Raw genomic sequence first — 11,054 nt, 5'->3', positions numbered from 1 at the left:
AACCTTATACTTGCAACTATAGGCTTGAGAAAGGTCTTTGCCTCTCATCCCATCATTTCTAGGTGGATTAGCAGAGGGGCCCCTATGAGGACCTTTGGAAAGGTCCAAACTACATCTAAAGCCTAAAGGAATTTGTTGCCAAGAGGTAGACTCGCACAGCATGCACAACATCCAAACAGTGGAGATAAGTTGCCTTGGGGTGCTTCAGAGCCAGACAAAGGCAATGTCCTGGATAATGTGGAAGGAAGGGCTTAGGCCTCAGAACAACCTTATAGTTGTGCAACACTAGGAATGGTACATTAAAGGACAGGGCCACCAACTCAGGACTCCTCATTGATGTGATGGCAATGAGGAAGGCAACCTAGTGAGTGAGATCACCTGGAGAAAAGGTCCCTGATGGGTTCAAAAGTGGGGCCTCTAAAGGACTAAGAACCAGGTTGATTTCAAAGCAATGTTGATTTCAAGGCAATGTGAGCAAAGTCCTGAACAAAAAATGTCTTCACCAAAGGAATGAGAGGTTTGGAGCCTTTGAAAGAGGACAGGCTAAGATTTTACACACGGAGGTGGCGCTCTGTTCCCTTTTGTTTTCTATGTTTGTGGTGGAAGCCCCAGAGCCTTGGATGAGCAGCCCCTCAAGTCTGTGTAAAAAAACTGTGATAAAATGTTGAAAACTTTGAGTGAGCAACAGCAAGTGGATTGTCCAGCTAGCAGCCATTAGCGCCAAGAGCTAAAGAAAACTTTTTGTCTAAGATTTGCCTCTTGATGGTGCTCAAGGCCAAACCAAAATACCGGATACATTCCATGGAGTACTTCTTGTAAGAAAAATAAGCTTTCTAGGTACTCTGGTGGACTTTACAATATTATGACTTCTGAACCTTTAAAAGAGTAGGGATTAAAGAATTTGATCATCAACAGCCAAACCATCAAAGCCAGTGAACGAGAAGCAGAATGGTGAACCAGCCCTCGAGACAGAAGGTCTGGATAGCCCCTGGAGTGTACATCCGGAGTCTGAGAAATGTCAGAGTACCTCAGCAACCAAGTCCCCTGAACCATTGAGGAATCCAGGACTCCTACCCAGTCCATTAGGCTGGCATCCATTAGGAAGATCTTTCAAGTCATTGGGAGGAAGGATTTACCCAACTCCAGCCCACTACATCAGAGAGTCTGGCCTTGCTGGTCAGGTGCATGGGATGATCCAGAGACTGGTTTTGCTTGTCCTATGCAGCTAGACTGCCAGGTTGGAATGGCCAGGAGTGAAAACTGGATGTATGGGGCCATCATCAAGCACTAGAGCACTCACGCAAAAGCCAATGGAGAGTCCAATTATGAGAAAGAAGACGGAAGAAAAAAAAAAAAAGTAAGAAGGTAGAAAGAAGGATGTAAGCAGGAAGAAAGAAAGAAGGAAGAAACAACAAAAAAAAGAAACAAAAAAACTTTGGATAGGACTTTTTCTGAGACTAGCCTCAGGTTCAAGTGATGAGTCAGAACCAACACCACATTTTCGATGTTAAGGATCCACCCAAAGATCTGCAGAGTCTGCACTGCCCGGTGAACATTAGTAGACAGTGCTGCCTGGACCAAGCTTCCCTTTAACAAGAGGTTGCCCTGATTTCCCACAGTGTGAACTCTGAGACTGCAATAGAGCAAGGACCCGGTCTAATATTTTGTAAATACTTGTGGTGCCATGGACAAACCAAATAGAAGAGCAACAAATCTGAAACTGCTGCTTGCTTACAGCAAAATGAAAGAAGCATTGATGCTGAAGGGAAGATGGATATGTGCGAGTAGGCATCCTTCATGTCCATGACGGTCTGGAATTCCCTCAGCTAATGAGGAGGCAATGAATGACCTGGCAGATGTTACCCTTTGCCTCAGGAACTTTAAATAGATTTGATGGGGACAATTACCTTTAGGGAGAGTAACTACTGTAGGGCAGCTAGCACACAGATCTTTTAGTCTTTATGGGAAAAAGGCAAATTTAAGGGCATGAAGCAGGGTGGAGACGGAGTCTAAAAAAATCTGTTTTGTATTTGGAAATGATTTTCTGGACCCAAACATCTGGAATGTCCCTGGACCAGGTGACCACAAAGACCAACAGGGGTTCTCCCACTCCAAAAAAGCACTCCACATAGGTGTTCAAAAGTTTTCAGTAGCATTGAACGCAGGGTTTGGACCTGGGGGAGAAAACAAAGGAACCCTTTCAGGATCTAAAACCTGAAAGCTTGGTAGCAGGAGGCTTAACTTTTTTTTTTTAGGAAAAGCTCTTGCCACTGGTGTCCTCTTTTATAGTATGTGTGCAAACGCTAGCTAAAGATTTGCTCTCCATCCAAGATGCTTCTTGCAGGCAGGTTCCAAAAACCAGTGCTTAAGCCATAGGATCATGTGCATGTGGACAGGGGAAAAAAAAAGGGCCATCATGGAGACTTGGCAAAGCCAGTTCCCCAAGCCATTAATGCAGTGGCATGAGGCCATATTAAGGCATTTTAGCTGCTGAGGGACAGAAATGGGTACTTAATACAAAGAAGATTTAGCACACACCAAAGGAAATGCGTGGTTTAAAGAGGAGCACCACCATTGCATACGTTAGCATAAATATTTACATAAAACATAAATGGTTTTATGCTAACTTATGCAATTGTGATGCGCCTCCTTAAACCGAACATTTCTTTTGGGGTGTGCTAAATAGTTCAGTTAGGGGGGTGAGGTGCATAGCAGATTGAAAGAGTCTGGGGTCTATCTTGTTTTGATACACACAGAAGATGTGGCTGCAACACACCATAATAAAGGCTGCGGCACACTAAACAGGTGCTGTGGCCCACTCCTCCCAGCTGCTGCACAAAAGCAGTCCGTGGTTTTGTGGCAGAGGAACCAGATGAGCCCCCACATATTCCCTGCTGCAACCCCTAAGTTGGTGTAGCAACAGAGCACCTTAGGACAAGATATGTTAGGGCAAGGCCCTAACTTACTTGTCCTGCAGAATCACTTCCCCAAGCTCTCAAGATAAAAAAGGGTAAAAAAAAACCCTATCCTGGCTTTGCCCATAATGGTGGGCACACACCTAGGAGTTTTCAGGGACAGGGCTCCACTGACCGATAGAACAGGGCCTTAGACCTTTATAGCAACCTATGGCTAACTCAATACATTGCACAACAGTGCTAAGATGAGTGCCTCACATGGGATCCAGTGCTCAAAGTGCATTACAGACTGGCCCTACAGTCAGATTTTTTTTTTTCCTGCTGACTTCGAGCAAGCATTCTAACAGTAGAGATGACATGCCTCTCCCAGGAGGCAGAGTAAGCCCATCACCTAAGGACACTAGCAAACAAAAAATGGAAACTTGTATGGAGTGGGGGGGTTAATATGGGGCTGTCCTAACAACTTTGTTGCCAGTGTCTTTCACCCGAAGGCAGCTGCACATAAATCTATGGTCAAAGACTGACAGTCCTGTACTGTATGATTAAAAAGGAGAACTATGGGGCGAATGAATTACACTCATCCCCATAGTTAGAGCCAACGTGTGACTTTGAAACGGTCACACGTCGGCTCGATTGATCGGGAAGCGAGCCAAAACATTCCGCTGATCACTTCCCGATCATCTTCCTGCAGAGAGTGCTGTCTGTTAGTTCCCCTCTCTGATCCTGACTGGAGGGAGGGATGGACAGGGAGGAGGCGGCCATAGCTGGCTCTGCCTCTAGATTGACAACGGACTCTGCCTTATCAGCATCTTTCCGTCCCGGCCACGGCACTCTCACCATGTAGCCGGCAATAGCCCGATATATATTGAGTTTTGGGCCACGGGAAGACATTCGTGTATGTTCTCCCGTGGCCCTATAAGAAAGCGTGGGGGGGGGGGGGTGGAAAGGGGGAGAAAAGGGTTACCCTATAGTTCTCTTAAGAAATGCACAGCATACATTACGAGTGATTGAACTGTGCAGTATTCGATGATTTCAGCAGCGTTTTCACATTTTGGGCATATTATGGAGTTTTTATGCTGCCTTACAGTGGTTTAAACCTCTTTTACTGTATGTCTTTCTTACACTCTACCACAGCCAGTCTTCATAAGGGATTGTTAAAATACACAAACCTGTTAAAAAAGCAGGAGTCAGTGTTTCAGGGACTGGAGCTTTTCTAGCTGGGTAAAGTGCTTGCTTTTCATAGCTACATCATGGGCTTCACTTTCATCTCCTGGATCCTAGAAATCCCAAAAAGGAGATTTCTGCTGCAGATATGACCAGAGCCTTCAGCCTTTTTTACATTGATTGACCTTCAGACCTCCCTACCTCAGCAGTACTAATGTAAGTAGGTGAACTGGTGTACCCCCTTAAATCTAGTGGTCTGCAACCACAAGAGTACCATTTCCCAGTTCACGGCTGAATGAACCCTTAGCAGAAATACTAGTATGAGCTGGTGTATATGTTGTTGTGGCACTGGATGATGAATGCTGGATTTATTTAAAAAAATAAATAAAAGCAAAAGGGTCACTTGAAACTAAAAGCCTGATTTTCTTATTTTTGTGTTTTTTTTCGATTTGCTATTAAAAGCAATTTTAACTATATCATATCGGGAAACTGCACTGTGGGTTGTAATGGCTCAAGCTTGATAAAAGTGGTGGGATGAATTTTACTGGATTGGTTTTGTTTGAGTTTTCCCATTCCTGAAATTACTTGTGTTAGGTGATCAGTTAAGCCCCATGAAGAATAATTTTTTTATACATCCACATTTGTATGACTCTTACCTGTCATCACACTTTACAGCAATCACATTTTCTGTCCCAATGCCAAGGACCACAGATGCTTTTTCAAAAGAATAGTGACTCTAACAAAAAAACAACAACAGGTTATTAAATAATTCAGTGGGACACACACACACTAAAATATAAATTAGTAGCCAACTGTTCCATCAGCACATTATATATTTACAATACTATTTCTCTGATCTGGGTAACTGGCATAAAGAGTACTGACTGCTTTGGCAGAGAGTGTGCACTTAGAGAACTATGGGGTTAGGGCTTTTCCCCATAGTTCTCCTTAGGGTAACGGGAGGACACAAACTAAGCTCAGTTTACCGAGATGCCACAGTATACCGCAAGCTACAGCTTGCGGTATACTGAGACGCCACAGCTGAAGCGAATCCCGACAATTATGTCTGGATCCGCTCAGCTGCGTGAGTGACAGCTGGCTCTGCCTACCTAGAGGCAGAGCCAGCTGTACCCGCCCCCTCCACCAGTCCGCGCTGGAGGATCGGAGCGGTGAGGGGGGCAACCAGTCCCTCCCCTGTCACGGCAGAGAGCAGTGACAGGATCGAGAAGTGAGCGAATGCCGGTATGTGTTCGCTCAACTTCCCAATCTACTGAGCCGACCTGTGACAGTTTCATTGTCACAGGTTGGCTAGAACTATGAGGAGTGAAAAGCACTCACCTCATAGTTCTCCTTTAACCAGTATTCATTGGATAACAGCCAATGATTCACAATGAAGTAGCAAAACCATGAATGTTACTGAATTTTTAATATACGCTTTATCCTTTCTGGATAAACAATTTGTTCACAGGCTTCTCCAGACAAGCCTAAAAGTCACTTTTGTATGCATTTGCCTATTTCTTAGAAAAAAAAAAAAAAAGAAGATTAACCAGTTAAAAGAAGAAGAATTCCCAGACAAAGATCGGATTTTTAAGCCTACTAAGGGCACCCAAATCACATGTCAGCTTCCTTAATCTCTTAAAGAATACTAAGAAAGCTTCCTTCTCCTTACTTGTCCGATAGAGCCACCCTTCCATGCGTGCTCCAGGACGGAAGCGGTGTGCCTCATACAGCCCTGAATGAACCCATAGAATGGCAAGCAACTTCCCTGTTCCTGCCTCCTAGCTTCTCAAAGCAAGTGGATAGAAAGCTGTTGTCCATTGTTAGTGGCACCCAGAGCATACTGGCCCTGAAAGGATGTTCAGGGAAGCTGTGCTTAGGCATCCGGAGCTGATTAGCAAAGTATGTAAATGTATGGGCACACTTTTTAAAAGGAAAATGCACTGTGCAATGTTTCACTGCTTGCTTAGAATGCATTACATTTTAAAAAATGTGAAAAGTGTTAAATACTGTGTATGTCCCACCACTTATTTACCACAAAACTCAGGCAAAAAGGAGTCATGCTTGTTCCTGCAGACCAATTATAAAGAAAACATCAACTTTTGTCTTAAAATGTTCACACTTTATGCTGTGTGGTCTGTTTTCCATATGATGACTAGTCCAAAGCTACTTCCTAGTCATTTGAAGAAACGGACTTCAAACTTTCCCCTGTTGTATAATATTTTCTAAATTGTATAAAAAGGCTACATACATGCTCTGAGGTAAACAACACAATTCTTGGCAGTGCTGCCATTCCCTTTGTTTTCACTGTAGGAAAAAACTTGTAGCGAGAAAGTAGGACACTGTAAAGGTTAGAGATAATACCTCCTGAAAGATGAAAAATCAATAAAATAATGCAAGCTGTATACCATATAGAAATATACTAACAAAAAACAGACATTTATCAAAAACTTACCAGGTGAAAATATGCCATCTGCTTCTATTTCTCTCCATCCAATCAACTCCTGCATTTTCCTGATTATTAACTCTTCCATAATAATAAATACTGGGGCAATCTCAAATGTAAACCTAAAAAAAGGATAGATAGCTAGCTAGCTAGATACAGACACAAACCTCCTTACAGGTTTATGCAAACAAACATATAACATGGTCTTTTGACCCCACATTTTCATGGTGTTCTGTGGTGGAAGTTGTTACATCATACGATGAAAGGTACTTGTTGCTATAGTGCAGGGGTCATTCTGTCATGGCAGTTAAAAACAAGCACCTGTCTACTGTACTGAAAGTGAGATAAGCAAGGCATACAATAAGTAATTTTCCAGTAGTTTCCCAGCCCCAGAGGACGCACGCAGCAGGGCAGTGTTCTTAACCCCCCCCCCACGTTATGCAGCATGCAGGCGAATGAGCTTTTATTGTTTTCTTCATGGGGGTATAGTAAGAATTTGTTAGAGAATGAATAAGAATCGTTAAAGAGAAAAAAACACTTGGCACTGTAGTGCATAAGTGTAGCAATACCAGTGAGCTGTGAAGAGACTGCATAAGTGTAACCATGCTGGAGAAGGGAAAGAGGTCACTTTGATTCTGGTAAGTGTGGGGATTAGAGGTGGATGTGGAAGGTCTTCTGGACGGAACTGTGAGATCCAGAGGTGTGAACTTGTTCGTGTCTGTCCACTGTATGCCAATTAGATGGTACAAATAGACACAATTTAGAAGAAGATCTCAAAATGTCACATTAATTTGGTAGAAAAAGGGGTTTGTGTACATCTCTAATATAAAAACCATTGAGCAGTCACCATTACTTTTCTAACACCACATACTAGATTATTTCTAGGAAAAGGGAGCAAGAACAAGGAACTAGCCCTTAACCAGTAACAAAAATGTAGTTGTAGATCCTCAAATCTTCTTTGAAGCGTGCCTATATTCTTGGAGGGTAGCTACCCAATTGTTAAGTTATCCACACATACAGTAGCCAGCGACGTAGTGATCTGTAGCTTACAGACCCCGCTTCACTACTCTATACTTCTTCAAACACCTAGTAAAGCTTTTATGTTGCTACATCCATGGACTGAATCAACCATGATGTAGCAGAAATAGCCACTGGAAATTAGTTATTAACAGCTATGCGTTCATATGCTCACCTTTTTTCATACCTTAATTGATTCATAGAGATGTCTGGTAAAAAAAAAAAAGCTAGCAATTCATTCACTTTATTTGTTAATGAAAATAAACTAGTATTCAAGCACATCTGTAAACTTAAGATCATGTGAAAAACATGGGAAGGAGAAAAAAAAACACACGATTACATACATTTGTTTGTGTTTGTGTTTGCAGTTGCTGTCAGCCATTCACCAGCAAGTCCAATCATGTCAAGTCCACTAGAAAGATGGTTGAAATAGCGTGGATGGCCTGAAAAGAACATTTTTAAAATATATATAAAATCTGCAAGACCAATATATAATGCAAGCTGCAGATAATTAATGTTGTACACTGCAACACAATGGTACATCCATACAGAAAAAAGGTTGAGGGCTCCTATGCCAAGGTATGGATTAACCCTCAGGCCTTTACATTCTGGGGCATTGCCTTATGGACACTTTCATGCACTGGGTTGCATTTAGGCAGTTCATTCCAATGAATGGGCTGCCCGTGTAGCAGAAAGGACCAAAAATCAGGCATGCATCATCTGTTTTCTTATGCAGCACAGTAAAACCGTGCATTGTGTAGTGCTGCAATGCATGTGTGTTGGATTAAGGTGTTGGGGTGCCATTGACTATGAGTGGCACCACAATCCAATAACACATATACTGCACAAAAGGGTTTCTCAGCCTTTTAATCCATAGAATGAAAACAAATTATTTTTCAATTTACCATTTAAAAAAAAAATATATATATTATATATATATATTCTGTATTTCACATGAAAAAGAAGGATTACACAACAGTACCAAGCCCCATTTTATAAAAAGGAACAAATAAGATGGGAGGAAAATAATGAGCAGAATACAAGCTACAGAGAGTTATTGTTTTCAATGCAAAGCCATTGTTACAGCCCATCATAAAATTACATTAGAGGAGCATTATAGAAAGAGTTACAGTTTGCATTTCCCCCTCATTTGTCTAACTCTATTTATGTCAGAACATGATTGCACATAGAATCATTCAGAGCCTGCCCTCAGAGCCTGCCCTACTCTGATTTTAACATTTCTCCTATTCTTTAATAGACATAACCGGAGAGGGATAGAACATCCCATAGCTGATGGGTGAATGGATGCACATTATTCAATATAAAAAAATATCACTGTAAATTGAAGCTTCCCTACCATATACGTGTTAACTTGAGAAATAATTGAATTTTTTGTTGAATTATATGAAATCTGTAATATCTAGTAATTAAATCACAATTTTATTCAGTGTTGTGTAGTCAAAGCAATGACATAAGACTTCTCTTCTGATGTTTACAGTGTAGTAAGGTGTGGCAACCAAACTGGGTGCAAAGAAAAAAAAAAACAACTCAAGAGCAAATCAAAACTGTTTTGGGAAAGCATAAAAACCTGGTAAAAAAAAAAGCAGCTCGGTACCTGTTTTAACACCATATTTCAGGGTATCTCTACAGTCTCCAAGTATCTGCTCCAAAGGCTCCGGCTGATCTGACAATTCCAAGTTAAATCCTTCCAACAGCTGGTGAGGATGGTGAAAGTCAAGAACTTTGCTCTCCCCATTAAAAGGTTTTTTGTATATGATTGAAGAGAATATTGAAAACCTCTAACAGAAAGACTTCGGTATATCTTTCTCCATTCCTTGCAGGGAGCAAGTCTGTAAACCAAAATACAAAAGCAGAAAAACTGACTGGTTGAGAATACCAGATCCTAAAAATCCTATTGCTCTTATGACAGATAGCACAGACACTTTATGTATAGCTTTCATAGTATGGCGTCTGTCCTTCAGAACTGTTGTAAAGTAGGAGGTTTTATGCTGTGTTAGTATAGTATCTATTAAATCATATCACCAAGGCTGTTTCACAGACATACATTTTTTCTTTTTACATAATATACAGCCTTGGTGTCATGTCTATACAAAAAATATGCATTCAATGTAAAAGTGGAAAGAAAATCCTGCTCGTCAAGAAATACAAATAGTAGCTTGTATAAACTGGGAGCTCCCCTTTTGAAGTGTGTGTGTGTGTGTGTGTGTGTGTGTGTGTGTGTGTGTTACTGTGGTCTGGGTTGGACTTCAGTTATTCCTAGGTCTCTTTTCGACCACTGATTTGACCACAGATTTTGTGCCACACAGTCTTTTACACCTAATATAATTTAACTAACTTTTGTTTTTGTTTTTTTACGTTTGATGGAATGCAATTTTTTTCTCTGTTTCCTCCATGTAAATGATGACTACTATACAAAGCTAGGTCTCCTTTCTACAAATGCAACAATTTGACTGTATAATGTGTATCCCGTGTAAATTATGTTAGATCTTTATGTCCGATGGGAGACAATGGGAGGAGTTGATCAAAAGTGGAGTAGACAGAATCTGGAGCAGCTGCCAATAGTATCCAATCAGCTTCTCTTTTCAGTTATGCTTTGTAAATGAAACAGAGAAGCTGATTGGTTGCCAACTTCACCAGATTTCGTCTGCTCCAGTTTTTATGAATCCTTTGTATAAACTGGGAGCGCTCCTTTTTAAGTGTGTGTGTGTGTGTGTGTGTGTGTGTGTGTGTGTGTGTGTGTGTGTGTGTGTATAATATATATATATGCCATTTTATTTACTTGTCTTCATTCACACGATAGGATAGATAGATAGATAGATAGATAGATAGATAGGAGACACATATCAATTTAGATATATCTATATATAATGACATTACCAAATGAATAAGAACCCAAGACAACAACCAAATTATATCCAAAACATCATATAGTGTTGGCACAGTGTATTTAAATATAAGCATACAGATAAGTAAATAATAAAAATTTGCTCAAACTCATAGTGCACTTTTCCCCTTCATATGAACGCATTTAAAATAAAGTAATAGAATACGGCTAAATGTAGTCTTTAGGACTATGATAGAATTTTAATATGAAGGAGTATTAATTAGGGCTGGTAATGATTCAAATTTTCCTGGTCGATTAATCGAAATTTTTTAAAATCGATTAATTTCGATTATAACGCACATACAGATCCAACTGCATTGGCCTATACACATACAGCACAGCAATGAAGTAATAAAATGAACTAGTATCACACTAATCCAGCACGTTATTAATCTCACGTGCCCCACTCAATATGGCGGCCGCTTTAGTGGGGCAACTCAGAATAATAACGTGCTGGATTAGTGTGATCCTAGTTCATTTTATTACTTAATTAATTGCTGTACTGTATGTATATAGGTCAATGCCAGGGAGGTGTCCCTCTGTTTCAGGGAGGTGTCCTCTCCCCCCCCCACCCCCCCCATCTGAGGAGGGGGGGTTAGGGGGGCGGGGA

At 41.0% G+C, this 11,054-nt stretch overlaps 1 pseudogene; it reads right to left on the bottom strand.

Annotated features, from left to right (window-relative positions):
- The window catches only part of LOC108802030, a 29,139-nt pseudogene that overhangs the window by 15,959 nt on the left and 2,126 nt on the right, over positions 1 to 11,054 (bottom strand).

This window comes from Nanorana parkeri, unplaced genomic scaffold (assembly GCF_000935625.1).
Source record: "Nanorana parkeri isolate BGI_ZX_2015 unplaced genomic scaffold, ASM93562v1 scaffold49, whole genome shotgun sequence".
Taxonomy (NCBI): Eukaryota; Metazoa; Chordata; class Amphibia; order Anura; family Dicroglossidae; genus Nanorana; species Nanorana parkeri.
Note: the sequence above shows the minus strand (reverse complement) of the source record. Positions and strands in the feature narration are given on the sequence as shown.